General features: G+C 39.4%; 1 long non-coding RNA gene across 2 annotated transcripts in view; it reads left to right on the top strand.

The window, feature by feature from the left end:
- Window positions 1-24,615, top strand: part of LOC135493059 (uncharacterized) — a 34,012-nt gene that overhangs the window by 4,218 nt on the left and 5,179 nt on the right. For both annotated transcript variants that reach the window (XR_010448181.1, XR_010448188.1), the window contains exon 2: window positions 1,758-1,804. This is a non-coding gene — a long non-coding RNA (uncharacterized LOC135493059). The remainder of the gene's footprint in view (window positions 1-1,757; window positions 1,805-24,615) is intronic.

The raw sequence follows: 24,615 nt of genomic DNA, 5'->3' as shown, positions 1-24,615 counted from the left end.
GCCTGCCCTGGTAAAAGGCCGGGCCTGGGGAAATGTGTGCATCACAAGCCCTACAGTCAAAAAATGTGTGCTTATTGGTAAATTTACTATAATAACATGTGATGTGTCCATCTACATGTAGTCCCTCAATGAATGGACATTGCTCAGCTTTCAGACAATGCACGTTGGACGCTACGGAGGCAATACCGCTGGAAGTTCGGTATGCCACCTAATTGGCCTTATGGTCTCCCCACCTGAGAAGCAGTATGATTGCAGCAGTCTACTGCCTTTTTGGTGGGGCTTTTTGTGATCCTCATGTCTTTTTCCAGGGACTATTGGCTGGGATAACACTGCTGCCCTTTAGTCTTTGGTGGAATCTAATATTCAATATGGCCGCACGGCAGACATCTTGGATTTCATATTTCTGACTGAATGTGGACAACCAGTTCCTGCATCAACCTCGTTTCAGTGGTCTAGAGTGCGCAGTTTGTTACAAGATTTGTCCTATTTTTGCCTCCCTAATGCAGGTCTGGCTCAACTTTTGTGTTTCATTCAAATGTCCATTCCTCAATCTTTGCCCACAGACATGACAGAGCAAGGAGGGGGCATTTTTATGAATACACTTGTTTGCGTTACATTTCAAGTTGAACCCTTACAGATGGAATGAGACTCATCGAAAGCAATTTATTGTGCTCGCAAAATGCATGTACGGTGAAATAGTTTCCAATTAGTTTGCCCTTAAACTTGCCAATCAGTAATCGGGTCAATCAATCATGGCATATCTTTCCTCCTAGGTATCTTACTTTCTACACCTGATTCTTTCCCAGTAATTTCCATGAAAGACTGATTGCAGGTGAAAGGAATTACCGATAAGCAAAAAGCAAAATACTCCAATTTCTGCAGAATTAACTTCTGTGGAATCGACTTGTTCTTTATTTTCTCCGGGCCTCATGGGATGTGTTTTTCTCCCAATTAGTTCGATAGGCAACTGTTATAGCAGCGGATTTGTGGATTGTATGCAGCCAAGTGTGACTCAGCACCAAGTTGCACAAAATGTTAAGTGTAGTAGTGGTTGGAGAGGTACAGGGAGTGTGGATCATTGGGAGACATTTTATTTCCCCACAGTCCTAAAGCCGTTTGTCAAAGTCACAATGTACAATGATCGATTCGTCAAATAGTTTACTATTTTCTCCACAGTACTGTTATTTTAGTGCCTTAATTTTTTTTGAGTGGAGCAAGGTCTAGGTTAACCCTGCCATGATGGTTTGCCTGGTTTTGCGCCAGAGTAATTTTGACAACGTTGGCACCCACACAAATGCCTACAACACCGTTTTTCTCCTTGACTGTTGGAACTTTACAAGCCATTCGCAGAGGACCCTGGATCTATTGGCCAATATTTCTCAGAATCACAGAATAAATACGGTAAAAAGTATAGGGTTTCCAGCAGTGCTCAAGTAGACTCTTCCAGGCAATTTGTGTTTAGAACATATTGGACACGCAATAAGCAATCAAATGACTTCCCCATCGCATAAATACAGTATTTTATGACTTTTTCATGATACAGGTGTGAATTTTTCATAAAGAACAATCAGTCAATGAATGATTCTAGGAATTGGTCTATACAAAAGAATGTACTTTCATGTTGTAGATTATCAACTTTCAGGGTTATTTCAGGACAGTCATGACACTCTGAAATATGTCTGCCTCCCCCCATGCCCATAGCATGCAATTCATCTGGAGTTTTATTATCATGTTTCATTCTGTTTTGTTGATTACAGATATTCTGGCGAGTTCCTCGAAATCTGAGTATAATGGGTCATAAAAGGTAAGTTCATGAAGGACATTAAAGGTGAAGACCCCTCCATCCTGTCATGTCTGTTGGTTGATAATGTCCATTCTGCCAGGGGACATTGGACAGTATTGTTGGTGGTTTTGTGCCCATGTTTAAGAAATTCACAGTTTTAGAAGTCTTCAGCCAATGGATTTTCAACCCAACCAAGGAGATCCACAGTGTCTGTCACCAAGCAATGACTTATGTTTCCCCGTTTGGGAGTGACCCCCCCCCCCCCAGTCGCCTGACTGCTTGGAAAATTAAGATAACTACCCCTTCCAGGAACGATCAGTAATTAGCCTTTGGAATCTCCCCTAAATTATCAGGAAGGTTTGTTTTGAGCAATCTGACAAATATCCTTCTTTTGTTGTGTATGATATCCTGGTTTGTTCTTGGTCAAGAACACTTCAGCAGACTAGCAATTTTTGTTTCAGCGATCAGTGAATTTTGTTGCACTTGCTTGCACATATTGCACCCGCTCAGTTGACAGTGACACACATTTAGAGAAAGAGGGGCACGCGATGTCATTGTATACTTCCAGAAGTTTTTCTGCAATGGGGGGCCGGCTTTGGTCTGGGGCCTCCTTGGGTCTTGGGTCTTTAGCTTTTTGCCTGTCTCTACAACCTAAATTACTAGATCACGAACCCGCAGAGAGCTTTTGATTTCTAACAATTCTATGAATGGGTAAACCAGCTGTCAACATGAATTTGGCTTTGTGTGCTAGAGAACTTATTTTACGCCAATACTGGTATCGATTTATAGCTGGTAGTAATAGGTACCAGTGAGTGGCTTCGATCTGTGTGCTAACAATATTCTTTCACATAATGTTATTGATTGTTAGCAGCGATTCGAATAATGAGTTTCTTGGAATTCTGGTTATGTTGTGTTGTGCGAGAGTTTTCCATTCTGAGAATGGAATTAACACATATCATTCACTAATAATGTGTTAATTGAAGGAAACAAATAAAGAGAAAAGACCCCCCTTGTAGAAATAGTAAACAGAAACTCGTTAGTTCTATTGATTAGTTTGTGGTGATTGGTTTTTGTTATTGTTCAGGTGGCACACATGGAGAGATGACACTGCAGTATTTAAATCTTTTAGGGCATTTTCATAATCAGGATCATAAACACACCTCTTGTAAGAACTGTAAACCCCTTTATTTCTTTGGCCCCCAATTTTATATTGCAAAAATATGCCTGAAAATATGTTTTCACTACCAGTTTTCGCGATTAAGTTGAATGTTTTCTCTTATGGTTGCTTTTTGGATACAATACAATACAATACAATACAATACAATACAATACAATACAATACAATACAATACAATACAATACAATACAATACAATACAATACAATACAATACAATACAATAAAAACTTGTAAGGCACTCAAATCCAGCAATTAAACTGTTCGAGTGCGCCCCCTAGCGAGCAAAGTACTTCTGAAATAGGACCGTCTTTAGAGTGTTCCTGAAAGCAAGGAGTGACTGAGTGTCCCGTAGATTACAGCTTAGAGAGTTCCACAGTTGGGGAGCCAGAAAACTGAAGGCACGCCCACCAAATGATGTAGTCTTTGAACGCGGCACAGATTGGAAGTAATAGGCCAGCAAAGAAGGAACGTACAGTAGAGGAAAAATGAGTTAACCAATTGGACATTTGCAACATCATTCATGTCTTTCTTTAAGTCAAATCTTTCCCGAAAGCTAGTCGTTTTTTATTCGAATTGGATTGATAAGGAGCATCGTCAGGGTCACGAAGCGTTCAGAAAGATTTCTCATGATGCCTGCTGTTACTGTGAAATCATTGAGTCACATGTCAGTCATCGCCAGTGTCATTGGCTTTGATTCATCGGTAGTGTCCCCAGCCCTAAACAAACCTGACTCAGTGACAGGGCAAATTTGCCTGGGGGTCGGCCAGGTATGCCTGGAAACTCTTGGGTGAATTGAAATTTCATTTCGTGGAAAATTTCCATGGCACCCTTTTGTCCTGGGGTCAGAGGATTCAATGAAATCAGACTGGTGTTTTATCACCAGAATCGTACAATGATGACCTTGTTTGGGGGTCATGCACTATCAAGAATCCCTTCGGAAGGGCCGAGGAGGGGGGGCTTGGCAATATTAATGTTACGTTTTGGAGTTCACGATTAGTTGAAAGGTCAGTACGGTGAGAGAATGGTAAAAAAGGACCTGAGTGTTTGAACTTAGAGCATATTTCCTTCGACAAGCTCTCCTCAGTAGATATCAAAGCATCAAGTCCTACGCAAGTTACTGAATGGAACCCTATTGCAGACCGTATTGTCCACATGTTCAGCAGGCCGTATCTCGCTAAGTGATCGGCCCCAGACTTATAAATAGGAAATGAGATGGTTCATTTTCACACCCGTTGGTGTGCGAAATTTAAAAAATTGGAAATCACTATCGTGAAATTTCCTGGTAAAATGGTTTTAAAGTGCGAAATCACTAATTGAACATTGATAAAAAGCCAAATTGGTTGCCATAAGTATTCCAAAGAAAGAATTGAAGTTACAAGTGGGTCACTGAACTTTTATAATGTCACAGGTACCCTTATATTTTGGCACTTGCATGATTTATTGACGTTATAAAGAAGTGAAATTGAAGTCGGGTCACTAAACTTTTATCATATCACAGGCACCCTCGTATTTTGGCTCTCGATTTCCATTTTTTGATGTCGCATTATCTTGTCTCGAAGTCAGATGAAATGTAGTTTTTAAGCCGATTCAGATTTAGTTCTGTGGTTCTGTTTACCAGAATACCTGGTATTGTTTGACGATGTCTGTCCTCGAATGTCTGCTGCAGAGCTAGTTGCTCGAGGAGGGTCGGAATAATATGATACCAGGAAAGCGAAAGTTGCATTTTCCATTGTAACGCTTCCAAGAATGCATTGTATGGATTCTGTGAAACCAGGTTGGCTAAAAATAATCATCTTTTATAATCTTGCTGAATAAGCTAATTTCTGGTTAACACTTTTGGTATGGAATCATGAAAGCAGATGCTTTTGGCTAATCATTTTATCCAGCAGACAATGGAAACTTCTGGGGTGTCGTCCATATTAAGAGGGAGATGGCTTGGAGTTGAATCTGAGGTGAACCAGTGTGTGGGGACAAAGGGAAAGGTGTGATAGCTCCTTGCATCCAACAACACCCTAAGCCTATATTTAGGAGAAATTTCTGTTCGTGAAGGGATTCCTTTTTTCTGTAAATAGATAGATTGTGAAGTTAAAAGGTGAGATTCAAAAAAAAAGTGAACTCTGTCCAACACCTTTGTTTTACATTTCACCAAATAACTGTGAAAATCTGTCCAGCCGAAATCTTCAAAAACTATGTCTGGTATAGCTATATTAAGACGAGCCACATTGCAGTAGTCTGACACCTTTGCTATTCTGAACATAGAATTCTTGAGAATTCCTTTAATTTTTCTGCATTGCCTATCACCATATATTTCAATAGTATTCTATATTTCAATAGTACTCTGCTGAATATGATATGTTAACAGTGTGATTAACACTCCATGAATACAATAAATATAGTTGATAAACATCAAGTAGTATACAATTCTTATGAGAAGAAATGTCAAAAACTGGCATTTATAAAGATTTTTTACCAATGACTTACATAAAAAAGTTGGAAGTCTCTCTGAAGTGCTGTTTTAAACATGACTGTATTAGTTCTAATTTACAGTATTTCAATCTCACCTTTATGTACCTTTATGTACTATTGGGGTTGGAATTTATACCTTAATTTCCGAAGCATGTAAAGTCTCAGTGCAAAGAGTTAAACAATAATCCTAAAGATTTTTGTCATAGTTCTGTAAGTACTAAAGGAATAGGGATTGGCACGTGTTCAGCCTTTTTAGTTTTCTTATTCCAAGAAATCTGTCTCAGAACTGGTTATGTCGGGGATATGTACGCCCCCCAGGAAGTTTACCGCCTTTCTGAACTAAGTTTCCCCCCATTTTTTTGCGCACTGATATAAATTTAGGGACAGTTGTATTTCATGTACACCAGTGTTAAATGTTAATGTTATTGTTAGCCAAGCTAAAATTAATGAAATCTTAATACGAATAAGTCACAATGGTGCCAATAGTCACTCAGTCCAGCTTACAGAAAACATGATAAACATCATCCATTCATGAGCTGATGACCTAAATATTTCTGATGACGTTAGGGTACCCCGTGCGGCCATGTGACTCATCTGGTCACTGAAAAAACCCCACATTTATCCGCATAATATCAGAAATTCGCAGCAGCATGCTGATGACCTGAATATTTCTGATGACGTCGGAGCACCCCCATCCAGCCTTAATTATGACTCATTTCCAACAGAATGGAATCTTCCTCAGTCGGAATGCTAAATGTGCTTAATTACCTCAAATTATGGGACTTCACCTGATAAGCCTAATGTACTCCTCCTCAACAATGTCATATCTCTAGTGAATTGACATGATGTTACCCCACAGATATTTGTGATGAAAATTCTCTAGTTTCACCGCTCTAAGACTGTAATTGGTGATTGAACTCTTCCATCTCACAAAAGTACTTAATTGTAGACTCACATCGCATATTAAAATGGCATACCGGTTCAACTAATGCATTGAACTTGATGGACACTTCTGAATCCATCCTGCAAATAAGATGTATAATCTTCCAATAAAGTTCACCCAAATGTACTGGAATGTAAAAAGTGCCATTGACGATAGTTTTCATGATGACGTTAGTATATTCTTAATTGACTTGCTCCTAAAAATTCTCAGAAAACTCGCTTAGATTCTGAAGTTGTCAAAACAATTTTTTTTTTCTTGTGAAGAGTCGATAAATATTTGCTAATTTGTCTGCAAGTAATGGAACTGCATTGATTTGAGTCTCAATGGGTACAGACCGAGTTTCATAAAAACGGCATCTTATTGTATGCATGCACTGAAAACTTGTGATTGTCCCCAAGTTTACTCTAAAGTACATCAGATAGCAAAAGGTGTCACGGTAACATTGCTTGAGACTTCTAAGCAACTGTCAACAAACTGGAATCAAGCCAATAAGTATTGTATTTTTACTAAAGTCCTTTCAATGAGACTAAACAGAGTCGCATTAAACTGGTGATACAACAAAAATTGTCCAAAGTCGAATAACTGGGCCTCATCGTGCCCGGTCGCGTGCTGTTCTAAGAACTAAAGTGCTGTCTTTGGTAAAGTTTTATAATACAGTAAAACCTCTCTTAGTGGACACCTCTCTATTAAGAACACCCTCTCTATTAAGGACACTAGTTTTGCTCCCAAATTGGGTGTCTTCTTCCAAATCAACGTCTGTGATCAGGACACCTCTCTATTAGGGACAGCATTTGTCAGTCCCGAGGGTGTCCTTAATAGAGAGGTTCTACTGTATTATGTACATAAACTATTTTGCTTCCATGAAATTTGAATATTCTAAGCTAAAAGTCACCGAGTACTCTTCAGCAGAAATCATCAGGAACATAATTCTTCATGTTTTTTTCTGACATTCTACATCCCAAGGCTGATTTATTAATAAGGATAAATAACATTCATCTTCTATCCGAGAAACCTCTTCCGGGTACACTTTGTGGTTTCTTACCAATACAAATCAAAAGAAAAGTACACGACTTATTGTCTGTTCGTGAGACTGATCGCCGAGAATATACGCACCGCTAGCGTAACAGGCTGAGATTCCCCTCAGACGGCTGAGTATCTGATTCCTGGAATTCTATAAAAGAGCTAACCCGATGAGGCTGAGTACGCACTAGCGTCAGCCAATAGAATTGCGGCTGTATTTGTTTCTTCTGACTATCAGATTTCAATTCATCATGCTAATTTCCCTGGCACCCGTTGCCTGCTGTCTTATTACAAATGCCCGGTTAGGCTGACGTATATGACACCCTTGGTAATGACGGAATCACTATGCCGATAAATCAAGAAAAGAATTAATTGGTCTGCTCTGCGACAGCAAATATCATTTTCATGAACTCATGAGAACATGTTTTTTTAATCAGAAATGGCTTATCAAAGTACATGTACAGTGGAACCTCCCATAGAGGACATCTCTCTATTAAGGACAACCTCTCTATTAAGGACAACCTCTCTATTAAGGACACTAGTTTTTGTCCCAAATTGGTTGTTTCCATTCAATTTGACCTCTCTCATCAGGACACCTCTCTATTAAGGACAGTAGTTGTCAGTCCCTTATGTGTCCTTAATAGAGAGGTTTTACTGTACATACAAAGGTTGTTTTCCATCAAAAAATGAATAATTTGCAAGAAATCATAAGAATACTAAAAAATAGATGAGCGCAATTGAATAATTTCTTACATTTTGTTAGCTTCCTTCTGACTAAGAGTTTCATTAATTGCGACTCTCAGATGAAAATTGGACCACTTCACAGGGAGTTATACAATCCCTTCTTCTCCGAAAGTTTTGAGTCGAGGGTATTACTGATTTTCTCTCTTTCCAAGAGGAAGGGAAACCTTGTTTTGCCATTAATACGGGTTTAGTTTCTTAGAAACCATGCAACTTCTGGTAGGATTTACGACCCTGGGGAGGCTAATCAGGCTCATTTGCGGCGAAAAACTAAGATCCCATATCATTGGTTGGTGGCTTTCTTATACATGAATAAGCCAAAAAAATTTCGGTGATAAATTTGTATTTGTATCGTATTTGGGAAATTCATTGGTCCTGAAATGTAAAAAATGCTTCTTCCTGGGTAAGAGGAATGTCCTTGCTATTGTGCGAATGAGTAGAGTCCAGTTCTGTAATGCCAATTTGCGATGACAAATTGAGTTCTGTCTGCTGTCACGATCCTCGGAATCACTTCCATATTGATGATCATGGTTAGGTCATGCCCTACCAATCGATTGGACATCGACTATTTGTTAATTAGTAATTGCCGGTCAGCTACGGTAATTAGTCAGTGAGTGTGACTACATGTACCTTCCGGTTAAAGCAAATCTTCAGCTGAGGTCAAGTATAGATTATGTTTGCGGACACCGCTGGTGGCCAAAGTCTAGTTGGTGCTATGGTTTTGCCCAGAGTTGTGGCGAGATCAACCAACTGGTTATACATCATGACCTGACTTTCAAATTCTCTAAAGATTGATTTGAACTTTTGAACCAGAAATATGGTTCAAGGAAAATTAAGCCGTCTCACAGTGGTTTTGGTAGATTTGCCCAACAATATGTGAGGCGCCTAAACTTTCGCCTACCGGATCATGGTTCTGTTCCATAAATTGAAAACCTTTCCTCTAAATTTCGCCTTGTATTTCAACTGGGAATGTTATCTCCATGAGGCTGTCAAGAAATCAATAACTTCTTCCAAGAAACCCATAATGCTGCAGACAGACTCGCCCAGGATTCAGTGCTCGGTTTATTAATCTGTGCATTCAGATATTTCTCGATACAGAGAGTGCATGCTCTCTTTCTCGCTGAGGAATAAGCTTCAGGTGCCGAGGAAATTGCTCTCCAGTGACCTGAACTGCTGTTCTTATTTGTGGGGTTGATATGTGGCACAATATGGAAAAATAACCAAATTTGTGGACTTGGTGACTTCAGTCACTTGCTAAATGCCAAGAAAAACGTGATCAGATTGGTTGAGCAACAAAAAAAAGGTACCAGTACATGCAGAAGATGGCAAAAACAGCCTACTGGTGAAACTAATGAATATGTCTTGCGAGTTTTTCTGCACCTAATAGTGTTTCTTGGAAAGTGCTGGTTTATCCAAAGGCAGGCGTGATTTATGAGTTGATATAAATCCAGGGTATTTGTGTTCACGGGTAACTGCGTGGTGCATAAGCTTGTTTTAATCTCATGCAGGCTTTTCCCTTCTGACAAAAATCTTCTTTCGTTGAGTAATATACCATTTGACATTTTATAATGATACATCAGATTATGATCTTTGTATTCCAAAACTCCAAATAATCTTTTTTAACTGTTCAAGTTTTGTGGGCAATCTTTTTTGAAGATTTCGGTTATTTATGAAAATTATTGCAAAAAAGTTTTTTATCAGACATGTCTGAGTATTTGAAGTTTGATTGATGAAGCCACCTGCATACAATGTAGTTCATTTTCGTATTGGTTGAAATACTTGGAATTGTCACAGTTTCTTTTTCCAATCAAAAGAGGTTTCATTGAATTCTTAATTATAAAATACAACAGTCTGTCAAATTGTGGAGTGTAAATGTAAATAGTCCAAAATTTAGGTCATTATTTGCTCAAAGTTGTATAAAGTTGATAAGATGTTTTTTGTTGAATGAATTGGCCTGGACACATGCCAGCAAAGTTTGATGTGTGAAATAAAGGCACTTTCCACCTTTTTCCCGTCTTCCTTCACTAAAAGTGCTCTTGATTTTTGCGACTGCGAAAAATGCAAATCGATTGCATTTCGAATTGACAGCCACTTTCCCGTGTTGCATCATGACCTTGGTCTTAGTTCAGTGATACTAGGGTACTTTATATTTGACTACTTCATCCGCATTGCATGAAGAAGGATGGTGTTCCTTTAATGCTGTCAAGGATTTGTTCTCAGGCTAATTAAAGCTTTCTAATGGCATGTGACCTCCATCAGAGCACCTGCTTGTCACCTTTCTGGAAGAGGCTTTACCCGGAATCGTTTTCCATTTCAAACTCTTAGTCCAAATTATTAAAGACTTCTTGAAAAGAGTTCGAATTCATACTCTGCTCTGAGTCTGAATTGAGACTCCTTTATTTGCATTGTATGCAGAAATAGATCCTACAGCAAAATTCACCACAGAATATAAAAAAAGACATTATTTCAGCAAGATGAAGCTTTGAAATTGATATGCACTGCCAACAATCGGTAACTTGATTTGTGTTTTTAGCGAAGGATTCCAACTTAAGATTCCCTCAGAGGTTCCTTAATTTGTACTGAGTCATTCGGAACCTCAGAGTGTCCAAATTCGGAAGCGATTCTGAATTATGTTTGTCGAGAATTGATGTCGAGAAAAGGGGAAAAGTGAAACGAATATTTTTTCTCAAATATTAAAGTTCCTAAATCATTTTTAACCTGTTCAAAGGCTATATCAATTGCCAGTTATTTTATGAGTAATACTATTCTGGTTTTCATACCAGGTAGCCTACCTTATCTTTAAGAGTACATTTTTCTAAAAATATCAACTTGAATGATATGATTATGAATGATTGCGTTCTGTATTCCATATCTCAATCAGTTCTTAAGTGACTGTCACAGTTGTCCTATATATCAGTGTATTATGCATAAATTTTCTGCTCAGTCAACCGATGCCAGTATAAACTGAGTAGGCCCTTGGCCCAAGGCCAAAGATAGATATTGGGTGATATGAATAAAGACTAGTAAATGATTTTACTTCAGTTTTGTACAGAAAGGCATAGTGTACATGGGGTTTTCAGTAAAAGCAATTGCTAGTCTTTATTCATATCACCCAATATCTATCTTTGGCCTTGGGCCAAGGGCCTACTCATTGGGTCAAGGTTATTGGCAGACAGCCTGAATTGTGAAATTCTTCTAACATTTTGTTGAAAAGTATTGATTTTAAATTATTTATTGGGCAGTTTTATTTATGGGCATTACATCTCCCATTGCTCACATTGGTGGCAGATCCACTTGAAGTGTCGAGGGGCAGGTGCCGGCCCCCTCTCGGATTAGGAATAAACCTTTGAATTCACCATGAATTGGGGTAAATTGACCCTAAAATCCACCAGGGTGCCTGTGCTATCTCAAGTGCACCCCTGGGCCTTCGCACCCCTCCTGGATCCACCCCGGAATACAGCCCTGTTGTTGTCAACTTAAGCTTAGAGGTTTTAAGTAGGTGCTTTTAGTGAGGTTGTCACATATGGCAAGATCAGATGGTGGCTAATGGTTTGATATAAAATGCACTATCACTTGAATCCATCCCAGTCTGTTGATGAGGACTTCCAAGAATGCTCCCAGGTTCCAAAATCAATATAATCATGCATATCGTTAGAAGAACGGTTCGTAATTAACATGCTGAAAGCGACAAGGGTACAGCTTCTGCTATTCATATTAGGGATTTATGTATGTCATGAGGGTCAGGCATATCAAAGCTAAATATCAATATGTTACTGTTGTGCTGAAGACTTGCAAGCAGGAGCGCTGGCTGTGGCAACATGCGGAATGACAAATTTATTTTTAAACCAGAAACTGAAGGTGACTCTTAATCAAAATCTAAAAATACTGCAGTCAGATTAAACCATCATGTATTTGTACACATCTGGAGTGTCCCTTCAGAAATAGCTGTTGCTGAGGTAGAATGGGGTAATTGTAGCCCCAGCCTATGATATTGATTGATATCTCCATGTATCAAACAATGCAGGGGCTACAAATAAACTGGGGCTACAATTACCCCATTCTATCTTTCATCGTAACCACTAACGTCGTAACAGCCGTTTGTAGTGCAACATGGCTGCCAGGCATTTGTTTGTTGTTTTCGCTTAGTTCTAGGAAATCATCGATTGATCTCTCGATCCCCACGGCCGCCGTTTCAAATTTTAGCCAACCAAATTGATATTGAAGTAAAAACAGGCCATAGCAACTTTGGGGAGCAACGCAGAGCTATCACCCTACTTGTTTAATTTATAGCAGTTTCCTTATTGAGTTCTTGGAAACATTGATTCTAATTAATAAATTATCCATTGGTATAAAAATGCATTATTTCAAGCTCTCTTCATAGATTTTGGGGTAGAGAGTTAATAATTCCATCTATTATCTTCGTATCTGTTTGCAATGACTTTCATGCATGATCAGTTTCATCTGATATTGGAAATGAATTTTGTATGAACACTATTGTTGAACCCTTTCTTGTGTCCTAGCCTGACCTTTACTTGAACATCATGTGACAGCGTCATCTTCCCAGCGTAGTACGTGACACCAACGAGAGATTTTCTTGGAATTTGAAGGCAATCTGCTGTAAACACATCCATTTGTAATTTGTTTGTCTGTGTTCGAGCATAGCAACCAACTTGATATGAAAAGCCTTGAAACTCGTGAATATTTATATGCATCACAAAATTAAGATACTCATGGGTTGACTATATCTCTACCCAATTTAGGAAACCGTCTTATCCTGCCGGTACTCCCTATCAGTCTTATATCAGTGATGGTGACAATGTTTTTCTGACACACCCTGTATCTAGTGAACTGTGTGTCCTTTAACGACCTTGAATATCAACTCATCTCCAGGGACCATAGCACGCGACAAATGGAGAGGTTTTCTTGGAATTTGACGATGGCAGCGGCTGTTGTAAACACAATCTGATTGGATATTGATTTGAAACTGCGGCAGATGTATTGTTCTTTTGTGTTTTTTTGTTTCGGAGGTATCTGGCAATGACAGGAGACGAGAGATTCTGAACTCTTGTACCCCTTTGTTGACGGTGAGAGATGCTGTTTTGATTTTCTAGTTCAGGATCAGTTTCATGAATAAAAAGATGCTGCATTTGGTAATCATCTGCGATAAAAATTCAAATCAGTTGAAGTTCTAATGCAGAAAAAGGATGCTTTCAAATCATTAATCAAGTGACAAGTAGATCATAAATATCTAAATTTTATATCTCGAAAGCGAGCGACCGAGCGTAAAAAGGTACAAGTGACCCCACACACAAGTTGTGACATCACTTGTATACTTTCATGTGTTGCATCACAGAGGATGCCATCTGGGAGAGCACTGCACTCTGTGACATCACACTATCTGTTTCTTACATACATGTACGCATGAAATTTACATATTTGTCATCAGAATTTCATACATGTAGTGAATAATTTTATTTTCTGTTGGAGTTGATCATCAGATTCTGTTTTATCTCAGCTTTGATTAGCATCAATTGATTACTGCCTTTCTTCTGATTGGTTAGAAAAAACAGAATCATGCCAAAATGATTTTGTATTTTGTATTTTGTAATTTGTATTTTGTGTTCTGTATTTTGTATCTTGTATCTTGTATCTTGTATTTTGTATTTTGTATTTTGAATTGTATTTTGAATTGTATTTTGAATTTTGTATTTTGTATTTTGTATTTTGAATTTTTTTTTCTTCTTCTGCTTTCTGTTCTTCTTCTTGAAAATCACTGGTTTTCGCGATCACTGCATCACGCTGGGACCTTTCTGCCTTCTCTATTTGTGCATTTGCCTTCTGTATTTCTATCTGAACATTGTCTTCCTTTACAGTTTGTGTCATTTTGTTTGAATATCTCTGAATTGTAAATGGAGTCACCAAAATTCAAAGTGGTATAAAGTAAAGTTTGTTTATTATAGTGTCACCCCTAATGAAAGGGCCAGCCAGCTTTTTGGCTTATGAGACACTCTTCACTTCCAAACTCCTATCTCTAATGCCAGGCGCCTGGCGAGAAGGCAGTTTGTACCCTATGTTTAACTAGCTGGCGGCTGACCAACCGGCCGCATCGGAAAGAGGTTACCAGCGGGCCTCGAACCTTCGACCTTCCGTTCACGAGGCGGGCGCCTTAAGCACTAGGCCATCGAGATCGGTATATCTATGCCTGTGATCAACTCTTGAGTAGTTCTCAAAATTTTATGAGAGCTATGGTCAATAGGTCTGGCCCTGTCCGGTTGATTTCAATTTTCACTTGAACCTTGACAAACCACCTTAAGTAAGTCATTTGATGTTTGATTGATTACATGTACAAGTAAATGTACAGGCCAAGGGTGATTCCCATCGGTATTCCTCGGGTTAAATTTTTTCGATTCCTTCTCCTATCAAGTCGCTACTTGAGATCTTTTTTCCTTTTTTATCAGCCAATGAAATGTTAATACAAACCCAAACATCGGCGATATCATTCATAAACAGAATTTCGACCCATTGTAATTTCAAGAAAAAGTTGTTTTTACTTTAAATCCTATAAAGAGCCATTGCCATGACCTACTGGTAAGGTAAGGAGATTTCCTGGTTGGCCTAATTTTATGAATTTCCTACCAAGGTCAATACCCTCTGTTCAATGAGGTGATTTCGACAATAGGCTACGTATCTGATACTCGCATTGATTAAGACCTCCTCACTTCTCAAGGACAAAGAGCAATTTGTGTCATATGACAATTAACAAAATTATCAATTTGTCACATTTCTTCGGTCCAGTGACATATTTGTAACATTTGTATTTCATTGAGAGTCTGCTCGACCTTCAAGTGGTGGTTGTATTCAGAGAGTACTTGACCTGCTGCACCTTTCCAGCAGCAGTCCCCTCGTCTCAAGGCTGATGAAACTGTTTGTGGACATCCCTGCACAAACAACAGTAACTTTGTCTTCAAAACCAATTGGAAATGAAAATTGCATCCTTGGCTATAGGGAGCAGTGGTCCTTGGTTGCTACACAAAGGACAGAAGGCTGAAGGAATTTTCCGCCACATTCAGGGATATCATGTTACCAAGGCCTTTTAGAATATGCATTCAAATCGAGAATGTTTTGCTGCTCCTTGTTACGCGGAGTTTATTTATTGGACAAAATTTTGGGGGAATACCTCATTTATATCCAGCCTGTCTCTTTATTGCTTTGTACTCCCTGCCTTCTCCGACTAAATCAAATCGACGTGATTTACAATGTACCATGTGATATGATTTTAATCATCAACATTTTGAAAGTTTGCTATCCTTGTCATATTTATGAAGTTTCGTGTTCATCTTTAGAACATGACTTTTAGTGGGGAAAAAAGTAGGCCTCTGTGGTCTATAGAAATTGTCATGTTGTTCTTTCAAATCAGATAAGACCTATCAAATTGTGGTTTTTATGGTTGATTTCTTTTCTAAAGTAAAACTGCATGCTTTCACATGACGAGATATACATGAAGATATCAGCGGGAATAACCGAAATCGCCTAACAAAGTAATCTACTAGGAAGTTCGAAATCATATTTGAGATTGGTTGTTGCTGTGTACTCTTCTGATTGGATGACATTTGTTCCATCTGATCGGTGTCAACCGTTGTTATAAAATAGCAATAACTGTGATAAGTGTAAATGTTTATTCTTTGATGGCTGATAGAATATTCCATAGGACCCCAAAATTATCATATTTTGTTTGAAGCATCCATAGAAACAACACGCTTAGCCCATTTAACCGAATCTATAACCTGACTTATAGGGAGTACTGTGAAACGAAACCAATATTGTATTCATGCTTTTGGCATTTTATTATGCAGTCATGACCAAAAAATGAAATACATGTACCAAGAAGTCAGCAAAGTTTTGGGCGGGCACTTCAGAGCAAAACACTTCCAACATGTCCAAGCGATATCCTGCAACTAACTTTTCCAGGATTGCTTTTAGAATTATTGGAAAATACATTAATCATACGTTTTATCAGACGTCTAAATATGATATTATGTTGATAATATTTGAGGAGCTGATTTTTAAAGTACCGTATGTATCATTTTTAAAGAAAGTCATTTTGGAAAATGTGAACTAAAAAACTTCGAACCTTTTCAAGTGAGGGAATAGACTTTCTACGCAGCTGCTTTTAGCTTGGACATTGCTCCTGTCTAGAAGGATAGGTGTGTTGTTAAGTGGACATTGATTAAACCTGTCTTGATATCAGCGCAACAATTGTTGATTCTAGTGTGGACAAGCTGTGGCCTGTATGGTCACGTAAGGTCAAGCCCGGAAGAACTTGAACTTGAACTGGCGGATTTCTCCCAGAACGGCTTTCATTTCTCTATCAATGAACACTGACTTTCAGACATCCCTCAAGTAGGCCTGGTTTGTCACCCCAGGGTTGCCTATGGCGTCACAGATTGTAGTAGAAGTGCACAGTTTGGTGACTGATTCACCATCAATCATGCATGGTTCCCATCTTTCTGTTAAAAAATCTGTTTATTTCTGGCATCACTTTCTTACATGCAATAGGTTTCCACGTTCCCAAGCTTCTTGGAAATGACACCGGAGGGCGTGGGCGGACATTATAACTTCGTCACCATTCGATTGGCCGCCATGTTTTTCAGCCGTTAAAATTTTTAAGGAAATAAAAACTTTTCGCTTGTGGCAGTGTTTTGTTGATTTGCACCAAATCCAAGTAAAAGTGAGATTATAGTGAGGTATTTTTCAATCAGTAGGTCAGCATGCACGAAATTTACCTCTTTTGCTTTCGTTTTATGAATACCTGTTGCTGGCTTGCATGAGCTATGCATTTATGTAGCACTACCGTCATATAATGCTGCAACTTTCTTGGTTGCTGGTTACTTCTTACAAGTTAATAGCAAGTAACAAGTGAAGCATGTGTCGTGACAAGTGACAACAACATGAATCCTCTATAAACCAGCCTTTGAAGAAGCCTCGCTGCATGGTGTCCGCTTAAGGCCATCATTGGTATTCAGCCAGTCGATGTACCCTTAGTCAGTCGCTCAACCCAGACAGTGAATCAATTCTTGGAAATCATACGCTAAGATAAGGTCAGAATTACCTTGATCATCTTGCCTCAACAAAAGCAGAGACACCGGATTATCAGGATAAAAGAGGGGGCTCACTACTTGGCATCTGTTTTGGTAGACAAATTTCGACAACATGCATGTAGATGATGGTTTGGATTGTCTCGATGGTGAAAATGTTAGACATTGATATTGACAGATTTGGAAATCTAATGTTTATTATGTCATGTGTATCATCATCACATCCCATTCCTGTAGCGAGCTGCTTGGCCAGGGACAAAACACCTCTTTCTGACATTACGAGTCAAATATCAGCATGAAAAACGTGTTTTTCAGTGACACTTTGGGCTTCAGCCTTGCATCCATGACAATATTCTTTTAAAGAATTTGAAACCGGTGATTAACATGAGGCTTCTCACGCTTTCCGATGAAAAAAGTCACTAAGGCGTGTCACTATCATTGATTAGCATTCGCACATGCCTCGAATCAACAACCATGCTGATCATCTTGCCCTCCAGACAATCACAGAAATCAGTTCCTGGAAATGTTAGTACGTCCCATCTTACTTGAGGGACGTGTCATCCCTGGGACGTATCCCATCTTCCTCGAGGGACATGTGCGTTTGAAAAAGGCTGTAGGGTCCATTACTGCTACTGATTGTTGGTATTCTGTCCTCAGATGTACCTTTATTCAACAAATCATCATGACTTTCGAGCCTCCCTGACTGTCGAATTAAATCAGTTCCTGGAAATTTAGCTGCAAAGATCTACAAGTATGTTTCATTTAAGACTGGGACATACATCTTTATTCTTACTCGAGTATTGATCGATCTGTAGTCAGGTGACTGTCGAAAAAAGCTCTAGCCATGTCATTCCCTTGATAGGTATTCTGTCCTATGATGTACTTTTTTCCTTATTGCCCACTCTTAGACTGCCACTGAACCAGTTCTGAGAAATTTGCTTTCGAAGATGTGCAAATCGTAGTTTCTGTGAATGTCATTGGTGAGGCTTGCTGAGGAAAGGGGAAGGACATTTAGGAGTGGTGTTAACAGGAAACTTTTGCAACTTCTTGTAAAAGCTCGGATATTTGTCAATTAATGTGGGAGGCTATAATTATAATTATTGTGTCACAATTTCAATTTATTGACATCTTTAATATCAATATGTCAATAGGGCTTTTATGGATTTAAACATTAAAGTACATACAAACATGTCATTGCACACGAATGGTGGGAATTGGATTTGACATGTTTGATAAGCGTAAGATTGCCCACACTAGTCAGTTGTATGCTTGAGTAAACAACCCAGCAAAAAGGCTTGATAGGGCGTTTATGGCCATCTCGTGGGATTTAACAGTCTAATGATATTGATAGACACGAATTAACTATACTGGGAAATCATGCTACCAGTTTACCCCATTTCATATCATTCCAAGTGATATGGACACTGCCTACTTTTGCAACGCCGAGTACCGCAGTGTAATAATTACAACATTGGTGGGTTCTTTTTGTTTGTTTCAGAGAGGGAAAGAAAGGGGAATCTAGCTCCCCGTGCGCGCGTGTGCACCCTTCACGAGTCCTGATAAACCGTTTCACTTCACTATAGTCCTGATAAACTCGGAGAATTTTGAAATATGAATAGGACAGCTGGTATTTAGTGCTTGGGTATCTGAGTTCAAACTCATTTCAGTATCAATTAAACTGTTCATTTTAATACATGTATTGATAATCAACAAACTACCCAGATGATTCTATGAAATGGCATGTCCAGGTGTGCCCTTAACCACTGAAGGTCACTTGACCTATTTTAGAGCAATCTCGGAATTGGGAATGGTCAAGGTTGAATTCCAATAAGGACACCACTCAGTTGACCTATTTGAGTGATAAAATTATTCCTGATCGCGATGCAGATGGTAGCAGATGGGTACTTTCCACGGCCCCTGCAAGTTCTGGGTTGAGGTCATATCAGATTCTGCCAAAAGGGATGGTGACACGTGTTTCTGATAACAGTACTTGGACGATCAATTGTTTCACAGGTACCTATTATTGCAAGAAAGAGAGGAGTTTTGTATCGGACCCTTAATATTTAGCGCAATTTCTGTAATAGCAAGCAGACCAGTATCATATCTGATGTGAGTTCGTATGCCAATGGGTTCGTTTGCATGGCACTTACCTCAAAAACCCGTAGAGTCTTTTGGCTCCATCATTCTTGACCAAAACGTAGAAATCAGTTTCAAAATGTGACACGTTTGTCCCAGCTTTTACTTCATGCTCAAATTCATAGAATCTTGCCGTTAAGTTTTGCTTTCGAAATCACTATCTTCTTATTTATCTTAGAATTGTAAAGACATCATTCTGCGCCTGTAAAAATGAAACTACATGTATTTGTGTTACCTGGTATATGTCAACTTTTTTTCGCCGGACAATTAATTCATAGAATCTCACAATTAACTTTTGTCCATTTCCACTCCCCACAGCCTGTTTGGTTCTGTTGTCACTTGATATATTCTTCTATCAACAAAAATGGCACATTATAGTTTTCAAAAATATCTATTAAAAAGTGACCTAAATCCCTGATTTAGTATCCAATTAAACTTTTCATATTTTGACCTTGATATTGGTCAGTCCAATCGGCAAAGGGGTTTGGTCTTGTATGTGTATTTGATAGTTCAAGTAGTTAATTGCCACAATAGTCTTGACCTTTTAGTTGCGGTTCCACTACAGGAAAGTGCGGACTACATCCGAATTAGTTGTGATTCCATTACAGCTAGTCCGGACTAAACAAGTCCGGCTCTCACTAAGAGCGGTCTTATTAAGTGCGGATAGGACAAGCGGATTTAAGCCGAACTTAGAATAGACCCGGATCTAAAGCAGAAATTACCTGTAATGGAACCGCATTAGTCCGGATTAAGATCAAGTTACTATAAGTACGGCTACAGGTGGCGTGTCAATGTGAACGTATTGCGCATGAGCGGAAGTGTTGGTTCTGTCAAAACAACACCTAACGCACATAGAGTGGCGCCGCCTGTAGCCGTACCTGTTAACTTACCAATCCTGTAGTCGAACTGCACCACATTCGTTAGTCCGGACTAAGCTAAGTTCGGACCTGATGCGGATGCGATAGAAACGGATCTAAACCCTGTAGTGGAACCAAGACTATGGTCCTGATGGCCGTTGGTGTGGGGTGGAGTGATGGGGTCAGTTGGCAAGAGCCAGATGGGCCAGTGTTGAAGTTACACAAAGTCACTCGCTGTCTCCAAAAATGCATCCCTATAGTCATTGTACCTAGTTTGTTGGTTGATGATAGGTATTTGGTTGGGCTTGTGGTATTCGACTCGATGACTCGACGACGCGATGGCTCGATGACGCGATCGTTGCTATGGATTTTGCTAAAATACGGAATCCCATGATCCTGGTCTCCGGGCTACCGCTCCAATAGCAGAGGTTTTAGCTCGGCCTTCCCATACCCAGCTACGGTATGTGGAAGGATGTGCCCCTCCCCCCAGCCATGGCCACTGAAGATTGGTCCCCGCGGTTGACTTTGATATTTAAAGGACTCGCGGAAGTTTCATAGCATGCAAAATGACCGGAGATTTAATTGACAAACAAGCTTCTAGTGGCCAAGGTCAGATGTCATGTGGTAGTCCGTCAACAATCGGAATTTCGCACATGTGCAGTTTTTTAGACTCAGTCACTCAGTCCCTCTTCCGTCCCTTGACATCTGCCCCCCCCCCCAAGACATCAACCACGACTATATCCTTTGTCCCTCCACCAGTTTCCCCTTATGACATCACTATTTCGGACAATCAGTGCCCAATTTCTGGAAAGGTATAGGACATTTAATATTGCCGTGCTGAACGGATATCCAGAGCCAACCTTGTCTCCAGGAACTCGTGTGTCATTTTACCATTGGAATTTCTGCTTGTAAAGAACCTGGGTAGGAGGCTGATCTGAACCAGCTTTATATAGGTGTATTTAGCTGTATTCACGGTGAGATACTGGTGGCTTGCATAGCAACATGGCGCATGGTTTTATCAAAAATGCGAACTTGTGGGAAACGAAAAATGGTCGGATTAGATACGGTGAAAACAGCTGGAAAGGGGTTGGTAATGATCGGTTCTTTTTTTTCCCCTCCACTTATGATTCTATGTATAAATTACAGTCCAAGCAGTGATATTCTTCAAAAAGATTCCAACTCGATCGCGTCATCGAGTCATCGCGTCGTCGAGTCATCGAGTCGAATACCACAAGCCATTTGGTTGTGTATGCATTTGAAATACAAAAACAGAGCAAAAATAGTTGTTAGTGCCTTGTTAAAGTACAACTGACATGTATGCTTGACAATTAGTTGCATTTTATTACATGTCCTACATGCACAATGGAATTATCTGATAATAAATGCATCCACCATAGTTTACTGCCGAATACACCTTATTATTTCTAATTTGCAATAAAATTAGAATATAGAATACAAATACTGTCAGTAGACGAGGACTACACAAAATTAATTGCTCTCTGTAAAATATATCATCGTTACTAACATAATACTCGTGATATGTGAAGCCTTTCATATTGTCAGCTGGTGCAAACCTACCCCCTGTCTGCTAACCGATTTCCATGAAGCCCATTCCCCAGAATTCCAGGAAATCATTGCGGCTCTGGCTGGTTGCCATCTGCTTGTTGTAGCAAGGTGAGTAGTATGTATGCCTGGCAGTGCAGTGTGTGTTTGAATGCAATATATTGTATGACCATATTGTACATACTAACCCTTTAGTGACAAAGCAGATGAAGCGTAAATATCAAGTATGTCATCTGTTTTCCATTGAAAAAATTGTTTTCTGAGGGGTGGGGGTGGGTTAGTTTATTGCAATCCCTCCTATCAAAACATTTCTGCCTAAAGTCTCATTCTCATTACAACAGATAAAAGCTTTCTTTTCCCCAAAAATTGAGCACTTTTGGCATAGACCTGACCTGGCATGGCAAGCTTTTATCATTTCTGCACAATCGTTTTGATATCATGATTTCCCAAATGTCCATAAATCTAAGCACGATAAGGATTATGTAACTTAATTTTGCAGTAATACTGGATTGTTTGATAAAGAAATACATATAGCTGTTTTGCAGTTAAGAGTCCCTTTGACCAGTGATACAACCCCGGGATATAAAAGGAGCAGTTTCGTTTTTTGATGGCCAATACCTGGAAAATCAGATGATATGAATCCAAATTTCAAAACCATTAACAGAATAGATTCAGGCAGTTGGCACTTTTTTTTCAACAGAATTTCAAATTTATAGTTATGTAGATTTTGTAAGAAATTGCAACGTGGGGAAATTGATGACAGTTTCCTGCACCACTTGGTCTAGAATACGCCGAAATGGTTGGACCTCCCCTCAGGTGACACCTTTGAAAGCAGGACATCGTGGACAGTGGTTTGATTTTCACGAATAGACATTTTCAATTCAATTTCACCTCTGTAAACAGAACACCTAGCTGTCTATTACGGACTGCATTTTGTCAGAGTCCCAAAGGTGGCTTCAACGAAGAGGTTCTATTTACTGACAGTAGCATTGATTGATTAGTTTGAACCCAAATGATCATTCAGCATTGCGATATTTCATCACTGACAGACTTCCAGGATATGACCATCATAAACTGCCATCAAAAACCGATAGATCCTGCATATACCCCATGGATCATTAATTTCCGATCTGGGGCATGAGCTTGTGGTGTCCTCAATGATAGACATGATTTAACACATCACCAAATGCTATGAAAGTATAATTGTGCTCTTTACAAAACAGAGTATTTGGTTCATGTCTTGGTCTAAAAGGTATTGCTGTTTGTGTGAGGTTTACCGCTCAGAAGTTGACACCTGATGTCGGCAGTTCATTATTACACGGTGACATATTGCCTGAACAATTCAAAGACGATGAATGATATGACAGGCATTTTATAGGCAGCCGGGCTGGGGGTATTCTGATACATCGGAGGGGGGGAGGGGGTCCAATCAATGCAACCATCCTCTTTTGTGAAGGAAGTATTCTGATTCAAGTGTCATCAACATTTCTGGAGAAAAAATTGAAATATCAATTATTTCATGGAAACTCCATATATCCGATAAAGATTTAATCTGGGGTACCCGACAGAACCATCCTCTTCCGTGTAGGAAATATCAAATCGAAACCTTTTCGTGTGAATTTGGAATTAAAATTCACGCGTACTGGGTAATGGAACATAAAAACAGATGATTAGAAGTGAGTTAAAACATAATTTTCTCTTCCACATTTCATTCTGATGAAGTTTGTAGGATGGGGACCTCCCAGGATGCACTTGACATCCCACTATCTGAATAGCCAAGTAACTGGAAAATGTAATGGGGGAATAAAATCGGCACAGAATTGGAATTTCCCCGATTTTATGATACTGCACTTTAAATAAACGACTTGTTTGTGTTAGCAGGTGATTCCTAGTAAAACTGACTTCTCTTGAGTACATCTGCTCCCCTGGCTGTAATCAGTAAAACTAAAAAGTGGGTCTTTTTTGGGGTGTTGCGGTGAGCACGGTCGAATTTGCGATATCAACTCTTTTTCAAGCCTGATGCGGATTCGGAATTATGTGAGAGGATACATGTACCAGTACACCTTTTCTATTTCTAATAATGATCATTATTTTATTACTTTCAGATCATTTATAACGAAAAGAATTCACTGGCACGGGGCTGTAGCAAGATGGGAATCGCGTTCCTCCCAAGGGTTACGAAACATGAGTTTTATTAGACTGCTGGAGGCCAGTGGTGGTTTTCACCCTCACCTCCATGATAATAAATCTAGAGGGGGGATCGAGTGCCTCCCTAAGGGTCAAAATAAACATGTTTTCAGTCTGATGGTTGCCAGTAGTGGTGTTCCCCTCCCCCATGATAATAAATCTAGAAGGGGGATCGACTGCCTCCCTAAGGGTCATCAAAAACATGTTATCAGACTGATGGAGGCCAGTAGTGGTGTTTTTGACCCCCCCCCATGATAAATAATCTAGCCATGGGCCTGTACATGTAGCTCAGGCTTTGGCTAAGGGTGCTTGCAGGTACATGTCCGTAAGGGGGGGGGGGGGGCAGCAGTGTGAAGAGATCTTACAGCCCTGGGGAGAAAGCCTTGTGAATAGAAGGTTCAATAGGATAGCCACGCACCTGTCCTTTAAACCACACACGTGAGAGTATAATCTTGAGAACAATTTCTTTCTCGGTAACAATATGACTATGATTGTTGAGTTTACGGTACATGGGATGAGTCACCTGGCTAGTTATCGTCAGAGCAGGACTTATTCTTTAAGTTTAGTGTCACACCGGGTCAAAGCAATACTATTGACCTATTAGATAGAGGATAAAAAAAGTCTGTAATCTTAAGAATAATTACTT

This window comes from Lineus longissimus, chromosome 1 (genome assembly GCF_910592395.1).
Source record: "Lineus longissimus chromosome 1, tnLinLong1.2, whole genome shotgun sequence".
Classification (NCBI taxonomy): domain Eukaryota; kingdom Metazoa; phylum Nemertea; class Pilidiophora; order Heteronemertea; family Lineidae; genus Lineus; species Lineus longissimus.
The sequence above is the reverse complement of the archived record's forward strand: the minus strand, read 5'-3'. Positions and strand labels throughout refer to the sequence as shown.